The 9,274-nt window shown below is 51.6% G+C and overlaps 1 long non-coding RNA gene across 1 annotated transcript; it reads left to right on the forward strand.

The window, feature by feature from the left end:
• The first annotated feature begins 316 nt into the window (after positions 1-316).
• On the forward strand, positions 317-9,274 carry LOC114016040 (uncharacterized). The gene is made up of 3 exons (XR_008730704.1): positions 317-3,466; positions 5,603-5,807; positions 5,952-9,274. It is a non-coding gene; the product is annotated as an uncharacterized LOC114016040 (long non-coding RNA).

The raw sequence follows: 9,274 nt of genomic DNA on the forward strand, positions 1-9,274 counted from the left end.
TCCTGCTCCTGACAGGAATAGGTGTGAGCCCTCCCAGCAGGAGCCTCCTCCACCACTGCATGATGATGATAACCCATTGCTGAACTCCTGCCTCCTGACAGGGCAAGACAAGTAGCTTCTTTTTTTTCTTTTTGTCCCCCGCACTTCAGCCTGGAGCCATGGCAGCTCGGGCGATGGCTGAGCATTTATTACCGCAAACAGGGCAGCTGGACTTGGGAAGCTCTTTAGGTTCTCAGCTGGGCTTTGATGGGGAGAACTGGGAGGACTGTGGCACCGATGCTCCAGCGAGGAGCTGCAGGGCCGTAGCTAAGCCGTCAATAGATGCATGTGAGAGTGCACTGAGAAGCAGCTCAGGTATATCCTGCCCTTGTGTCAGCTGCATGCTGCTGGGGCCGCTGCACGGGAGGGCTGTCAGCTGGGAGATGCTGCAGAGCACATGTCTGCTTTGATGATGAAAGGTAGGAGTGGAGAAATCTGTGCCATCACAGGAGAGGAAAATCTTTCAAGCTGGCTGTGTAGCTAGCTGCCCGCCCCCAAGAAAAGCACCACGTACCCATCCCTATATATGCTTCCTGGCCTCCTCCAGACAAACATCTGTCCCTCTGCCCATCCAACCACTCTGGGAATGGAGCTGGTGAACAGGGCACAAACCGACACCGAGCAGAGATGGGATCTCAGCCTGATCCTGGGACTGTCACTGTCCCGTAGCCCTTCTTAGTGGGAAACTGCCCCACCATGCTTGGCACTTACTCTGTTGAAAGACAGCAAAAGAGACAGACATCTGCTTTAGGATGGTCATGTCATCTTCAGCAAAGGGTAAGATAGCCCTTACTGGGCATGTGAGCACCGCTGAGCACCATTTCCCTGCTCAGATCTGCATCAAAGCAGCTCAGGGGTGCTGTTTTAAAAGAGTCTGTGTTATCACACCTGATCGCAGCACTGGGCGCTGAGGGAAGCCTGGGTTTGCTCCATCCCAGGGTGATGCTCGCCATCTCCATGGAAGAGCCGCAGCTGGCCCTTCTGCTCCATAAGCTGCTGTCCTCTGGGGAAAGGCGCTGGGAAGGTTTCTGCAGCTGAGGAAGCACCAGCCCTGGGTTGGTGGTTGAAGAATGAGTTTGATGCACATTGTGCGATTTGGGGAATCGCAGAGGGGAGGGTGGTAGAGGAAATGGCAGCTGGGAATATTGGGGGTAAAATAACATCAATAACTAAGAGAGAGCGAGCAGGAAATCAGCCAGGGCTGCCCGTCAGCTTGCTGATTTAAGATTCACTTTGAAAACCTATTCCCCTTCAGGGGAAACACGTGCCTGCCCCATCAGCAGCCGGCCCCGGCACGATGCTTGGCGAGAGGCAGCGTCATGCTCTCTGGGGGAGGCATTTGGGCAAGGAAGTAAATGATTTCAAGAGCTGCCGGTGTGTTTACAGCAAAATGGAGTTTTGCAGTGGCAAATTGCTTGGGGAGAAGAGTTGGACTGGCAATTCCTGCTCCCACAGCCCCATCGCATCTTGACAAGTGGAGTGTGGGGCTGCAGGTCGCACGGGGCTTTGTGCTGGGAGCCAGGAGTGTGGCCAGGGCTTCGGCTCAGGGTGGTCACTGGGAAGGTGCTGCAGCGAGTTCTGGGGAGAGGACCAGCTTCGGTGTGGGAATCCAGGCACATCCCCCTGGGAAGAGCTTTAAAGGCTCTCCCTCCTCAAATACCTTTCCTCTTTATAGCCTCTGCTTTGCATTTTCATTTTTCAAACACCTCATAATCACACTAATTAATACATTCTGGGATAGTTCTTCCTGGCTTCCATCAAATTTAAATCAGCATTTATTAGCATATTGCCGTGTCTGTGTTGTTTGTTAAAGTCCAGCATAACCTCACACTGCGTTATGAACCCAGCAACTATTTCTGAAATGAGCTGCAGTGCTGGAAAGCAGTGAGCTGTGATCAGGATTTCTGCCTTTATTTTCCTCCCACATCGTTAAAGCCCTTTTGGGTACCACAGTAGCATCTTGCTAGCACCATGCCCACATTCAGCTGCAGCCAGCCGATTCATAGTCTGTATTTACCCCCCAGGCATTTCGTCAGAGCTGAATTCGGTGAGGTCAGGGTAGTCTCATGCATCTGGTTGATGCCACCAGCTCTCCCCAGGGCTGCTTCATGCTGCTTCCCCGGAGCGTGCGGGTCATGGCATTATCCCACCCTGGTGCCAGCCAAGGCCAGGCTCCTCTTCCCCAGCTGCTTCCTTCTCCCTGGAAGGTGACACCATGAGGTAAATAGAGACTGGCTAATGCTGTTCGAAATCACCCCTTGCTGCCAAAAGAGGCAATTCTGCCCTTTCCCCTGCTCTCTTCTTGCCTTCCTTTCGCTCATGCCAGCAGGAGTAATGGGGTGAGCTGGGGACGGGACAGGACAGGCAATTGGGCAGCTTTTACTCCCAAACCCATCTATCAGAGCACAAAGCAGCTCAGACACCCTCCTGCCCCGTCCTTATGAAGGCGTGGGGAGAAGGAGGGTGTCGAGGGGGTCAGATTGCAGCAGGCTTTGCCTTGGGGAAGGGCTTTGGTGTGCGAGTCCATCAGATGAGGGGTGTGAGGCTGCATCCCACTCCCTCCTGCCTGCCGTCTCTCACAGCAGGCAAGCGGACGTTTAATCCCTTTGACAGCCAGATTTCTGTGGCTGGGGAGGTGAGAAGGTCTGGAGGCTTTACGACACAAATCACTCAAAATTTTGGCCTTTAGGTTTGGGGTCAGAAGTCCCTCTCCCCCATCTTTTCCATCCTACCCACTGACAGGCGCAGAGAAGGTGCACCAAGGGTAATTGTAGAGGCTCTACGGTCTTTTTTGGCACATTTACTCATGTTCCCCTGGGAAATTCCCACTGCAGAGCAAAGCCAGCCCCCCCTCCCCTCCCCATGCTCTCTCTTCCCTGCTCCCAGCGATAGCAATAGCCTCAGCCGCCGTGATCGATTCTCGGTGTCAGCGCCGGCCCCACGCGCCGGGGCAGGTCAGGCATCCGTGCCCCCAGCGCTGGCCAGGGTGCGGAGTAAAAGTCAGCCAGATAACCGTCACAGCCGTTAATCATAATTAGAGGTGCCAGGGCGGGTCAGAACAAATATACCCGATGTCATCTCAACTGTCGACTCGAGATCCTGTGGGGCTGAGCCCCTCTGCGCTCCAGGTCAGGCTGTTCCACGCAGGCTGGGGGTGTGTGATGTAGCCCCCTGGGAAGGGGCAGAGAGAAGGCAGTGAGGCTGGAAATTAATGAAATTAATGGGAAGAAGGCGTGCAGAAGTCTTTATTTATTTTTTAAAGATAGCATGTATTTGAGCTGTGCCCTGGCTGGAACAGTCGCTGTCTCCCTCTCTCTTTCTGTCCCAACAGCAGCAGCTCCAGGACCACCACCACCACCTTTACCAACGTGATGCAGAAGCCTCCAAAAGGGCCAGAAGACAGCACAGGCTGCAGCTCCACACCAAGGTGAACACTACCCCTATTTTTTTCCAGCAATGGTTGTTTGCACAGAAAAATCTCCGAGACTTTTGCTTCTGGCTAACTTGTTCCCCCCATCACTGCGGTTCTCCTTCTGAAAACATTCCCAGAATGTTTGTGGGGCTTTTTTTCCAGCTGTCTGGCCGGTCAGAAGGGCAAAAAATGATCAAACTCCACCGGTTGCTCAGTGCATGAGCGCTCTGCTGCTGTTGTAGCTGTATCAGCTTGGAAAACGTATCCTTCAATCAGTTTAAGCCCTTAGGCTTGATGTAATTTTACCACTGCTTTCTCTCTAAGGTGCTTTTATGGCTGCTGCCTCTAAGTATTTACAGACAGGGAGAGCAGCAAAGTGGGAAGAGATGTCGCTCTGTCCCTAACATGGGCAGCAGCTCCAGGGTGGGCAGGCAGGGCTTTTCCCCTGGCAATTCAGAGGGACCCGCAGTGGGACCCCTCCTGCTCACCATCATGAACAAGGAGCCTGCTTCAAAACTAGCAAAACCTACAACCTTGGCAGGAACTGCGGCATTTCTGGTCCTTAAATTCTCCCATCCCAGTTCTTCCTTTGGGGTGGGAATTGGATTTGCTGTGGGTGCAGCTCCTCACAAGGATCTCGCTGATCTCCGCTACCCCTTTTGTCCCTCCAGTCCCCTCTTTAAGGTCCAGTATCAGGTTTCTGGGTGGGAAAACCACCCTGGAGATGAAGGAAACTGCAAATCAGGCTGTGATGCTGCACGAGGAGGCACACGCATGCCCACGCTGAGATCTCCACATGCCGCCACCCTGTGAAAACTGCAGAGCTGACGGCTTTCTAATGTCAGTTTATAACTGAGTTAGATTTTGCCTCCATCTCTGTTCATAAAAATTATTCTTGGACAGGTCTCTGAAGCTTAAACTGTCAGCAATGCTATGTTACATTTTTAAATAAATCAGTCAATAAATTGAGTGCAGAATAAACAACAGTTAGGCATATGCTTAGTCTGGAGCCAGTGAGACAAAAGAACCTGCTTAAAGTTAAGCAGCTGCTTAACTGCTCTTCGAGGTGGGCCAAGTTTGCTGAATCCAGCCCTGCAGAGAGCTTTTTAAATAGAGCTAATTGCACATTGTGTGTAATGGGCAAGTTCTTGCCTCCAAAATAACCAACAATTAATTATTAATGTTCATTAGCAGTCACATAATAGACACGGATGGTGCTCTGTGGTGACGCCTGTTCCAGCTGTATTTGCAAAGTCAGTGGCATTTTGCTCGCTATATATAATGGGTGGCCTGTTAAAGCAGAATGGGGGGGGGGGGGGGGGATGTTTCGGACACATTCAGAGTGGGGCTGAGCCATCTCCCACTGAGGTGTGTTGGAGTGGGACCCCCACAGCAGCCAGAAACCCGAGGGGGACCAGTGTGAGGGTAGAAGTGATGGGACCCCGTGCCATGAGCATCACTGGCCTGCAGCTCTCCCCGTTTATCCTGCACCTTGCAAACGAGGTGGTTTCTGCACCTTTTCTGCTTCCCTGCTGCTTCTCCCTGCATGCAGTTCATGCACGGGGGGGATCCCTGCTGTCCCTGCTCTGCACACACCCCAGCAGAAGCATCATCATCCCTCTACCTCCATCACTTCTCACACTCTCTTGGGCTACTCGGGTTGATAACTCGTCAGTGCCCTGTGTCTGAGGCAGTGTTTGTTGTCTGGGGATGCTGGGGCAGGAAGGATGTAGAAGAGCCAAAATGTCCCACCTGGGGGCTGCAATGACAGCCTCAGCCTTGACTCTTGGGGCTGTTCATCCCCACTCGCTTTTAACTTGAACCCATCAAGCCCGTGAAACAGCTCATGCCAGAGCCAAGGGTCTTGAACTCCATCCCGCTTCTCTTTCCTTGGGTGAAACCCATCCCAAAGCCACGCCGTGCCCATGCAAGACTGACTCTCTAAATGCTTTTTATAACCTACTTTTTGAAGTTAATTTACTCATACAGCCCCAGAACTACCACGACCTTCTCCAACACCTGTACTTGGGTTTTGAGATGTCGCGTCCCACTCTCCCTCTTCCAGTCACTGTATGGATTGAAATGCTTCGGCTGGCACAGATGGAAATGACCGCAGAGAGCAACAAAAAACTTGTCCTGTGATTTTTGTAGGTCTCCTTTTCTCCCATCCCTGAAAGGCAGGAGGGATGCCCACCAAACTGATGTGTTTTCTGCCAGGTGGGACATAGTGAGCAGCACCACACATAGGAAGAGCCCACCTGCCCGTCCCTCCGGCCATCCCTCCATCCACTGCCGCTCCGTCCGTCTGGCCTGCCCCGAGGACGGGCCACTTCTTGCCTTGGCCATGCAGATGAAGGTATGGCTGTTTACGTAGTAAATGAAATTCATTAATCAAGGGGGAGAGAAAAACCTGAAGGGAAGAGGGTTCATTCATCTACTTCCTGACATGTCTAATGGTGCTTTTGTTTGCCTGCATCTTCATTTTTGTCTTGTCTCGCAGACACACACACAGAAATTTTAGGATCAAGCGGAGCTGGAATTTCCAGCAGAAGAAAGACAAAAATCCCCCATCGCCACCTCCCTTCACATCTCCCAAACTGGGGAGGTTGCTAAGTGACAGCATTTCTGCTCTCTCTAACTCACTGCGAGAACCTGAGCACTTAAAAGCAAGAAAATGGCTATTTAAGGACATGATAACTCATGTTCTTTGGTAGCGACCCACAAGCTGTTTCTTCTGAGAGGACTGGGGATATTTTCACCCAGAATTAAATTTGGAGGGGATGAGTAACGGCTTCAGTGGGAACTTGGCTTTGTCTACACCTTGTCTGCAGACACATGCCATGACATAGACTGTGCACGGGGACCTGCACGCACAAGTTGGGGGCTTCTAGCCCAATTTGGGGCCGTGGAGCCCGGTGGACAGAGTCTGAGGAGTCCACGCACCTGTGCCTCAGTTTCCCTGCCCCGTGCAAGGAAGCTCAGGACCTTGCTGTAGGGACATGTCTGGATCCCAGGATCCAGACCCAGGCATGATGCTGAAGAGCTGATCCCAATTTTACTTGGAACACCCAAGACAAAGGAGCAAGAGGAGCTTGCTGGGACCTTTGCAAGCTCGCCCCTCACTTGGCTTTGCCCAGGCAAGTTTCCAAGCGGGTCAGCCAGATGCTGTCTCCTGTATCCCATGCTGGGGGCTCCAGTGCCCGTCACCAGCAGCAGAAACTGAATGCAACCAGCCCGGCCCCTCCGCCTCTCCTTGCTGCAGACCAGCTCCATTTATTTCTTTTGTTCCGCTGTTGTTGGCATTGCTATTCTGTGATCCCATTTAAAATCATTGATTTACCACAGAGTCCTCAATAAGCAATTTGGAGCAATTGAAGCTGTTATCTTGCTATAGATCACATGGTACTGGGAGTAGGGGGAAAGGGGGAAGGAGAGGAAAACTAAGAAAGAGAAATGGCTGGAGCTCCCCGCAGCCAGCCTGGATCCGCTCCGCACTGCATTACGTGACTCAGCCCTGTGGAGGTCAAGTGGTGGTCTGTGTGTCATGGTCCAGGAGGCAGAAGAGGGTCTTTCCTCTCTTTATTAGGATTTAGACCAGATTTACCATTGCAAAGAGCACAAACCTGGACTGGGACCCAAGGGCTTGTATGGGGGGCAGGCATGGCATCCCTGTGGGATGGGGGGAATGCAGGGTGGGTCCTGAGGGTCAGAAATGGGGAAGGAGCTGGGGTTTTCCACCGTTGGTCAGCACCAAGGACAAATACGGACATTGGCACACGTGGAAAGCGTAGCCCAGCCCCCAGGCACCAGCAGTATAAATTCTTTTTCAACTGGGGTTCAAAGGTTTCTCCTCTCTCTGCTGGGGAGGAAGGTCTGTGGCCTGGGATGCCACCTCCCCTCCTGGCTGGCTTTGCCTCCCGTGTATTCTGCCACGCACTTTGGAAAAACACCTTTTTTTGGAAACACTGAGGGTTTTTTTTGGGGGGGGGGGGGGAAGGAAAAAGAAATCACAACCTGATTACAGGGTAAATTTGCCGTCTCTGCATCAGTGAGCTGTGAAACAAAACATTCCCTGACTACATTAGGCAAATAACAATCCGCAGGGCCAGCGAGGAGCAGGATAAAGCATCCCAGCACCACAGGCTGGGATCTGTTGTTTATATATATCTTGTATGTATATATCTTATAGGTTTCCAGTACCTTCATAACCCCCCAGAAGGGAGCTCAGGTCTTCAGAGTCAGAGGTACTCCAGAGCCAAAAGCACGAGGAGGGCAGGCTTTAGGATACCTGTATCTATTCAACGACAGCCATTAGCTGGGAATCAAATCATAAAAGCCCAGGGAAGCTGCCCTGGAGAGACCGCTCCCGCGCTAAGGGATGGAGAGCTCTCTCCTGATCATAACCCGCAATGCAAAGCTTAAATACAAAATCAGGTAATAGAGAGAGACGATCTGGCAAATGTGTGCGCTGGCAGTGATTTGAAACATATTGTAAACGTTTTGAGTGCAGGGAGAAAATAAACCAGTTATAAAACAGCTACCTGAGAGCCACAATAAAGGTGGCTTTAAAAACACACTAATGAAATGATTCAGCTGCTTTCAAGAGTGTTTGGGAGCTGCTGTATGGGGGCAGAGACGTGCAGGAGGGTGCTTGTGATCCTGGTTGCATTTATAGAGTGCAGAGCCTTCATCTAAGCAAGGCAATGTCGTCAGCTGTGGTGGGACCAGAAATTATGTTTCTTGGTGAAATGACACTGAAATGTTGCTCCACTCCGGGAAAGCTCTGGCTTGTCTCTCTCACACCTCCAATGCTTTCCAAGCCCACAACTTCTGCTTCGCCTAGCTGACATGGAGATGACCTACAACGCTTCTCATGGGGGTTCAAACCTACCCAGGCAAACGCCGCCCGGTCTGTGTGGCTACCCCTGGCAGTGTCCCATGAGATCCCAGCCAGCCGAGAGGGCTGGGGGCCAACCAAACCCCAGCAAAGTACCTGAAGGAAATAGCAAAAATAAGCTTGCAAGAGAGAAGGATCCCCAAGGACCCAGATTTTCGGGGGGGAAGAGGAAGAACTCGACAGAGATGTTGTTACATGATGAGCTGGGGCAAACGGGTTTCCCCATGCTGCAGGACCCGCTGCCTCTCCATCCCTCTGAGCCAGATGGAGAGACCAAATCCTTGAAATCTCCCCCAGATGGGATCATTTCCATGATGAAGCATCTCATTTTGGCTTCAGGGATGCTCCTCCATCCTCCCTCTGCCAAGCACCCTGGGGCCACACTCCTGCACCCCCCCAGCTCCCTCCAACTTTCATGGGAGGCATTTTGGCATCTCTAGCTGTTGGGAGAGATAAGCCAAAGCCAAACCCCCTTGGAGACCCCCACACTATTTCTTTCTCAGCTGTGCCAACAACAGATTTATTTGGGGTTTTTCTTCTTCCTAGTTCTGGAGCAGTTCAGAAAAAAGACGACCAGCTTCCAGAGATATCATCTGTGCTCCTGCTCTGTTCCAGTCAAATTCAAAAGGACTTGGGTTGATTTCCAGCTTTTCAAGACAAAAAAAAAAAATAAATGCAATCAAAGGACGTGTCAAGGGGAAGAAACTTCAGATCAAAAGATCGAAGCAGCTTATTGCAAGCCAAGAAAACATGTCAAAAGGAAATATTTCTATTTTTGAATGTGTTTTTTCTGTCCTTTTTTCTCCTGGAGTGTCTTGGTGCTTCAGCCATGAGCGATCAGGTGAAGCAGGGACAAATATGAGGGACTTGGAGCAAACTCTTGGGATGCAACACGCCCAGTGCTCCCGAAACAGCCAAGGCAATGC

The sequence above is a fragment of the Falco cherrug genome, chromosome 1 (genome assembly GCF_023634085.1).
Source record: "Falco cherrug isolate bFalChe1 chromosome 1, bFalChe1.pri, whole genome shotgun sequence".
Lineage (NCBI taxonomy): Eukaryota > Metazoa > Chordata > Aves > Falconiformes > Falconidae > Falco > Falco cherrug.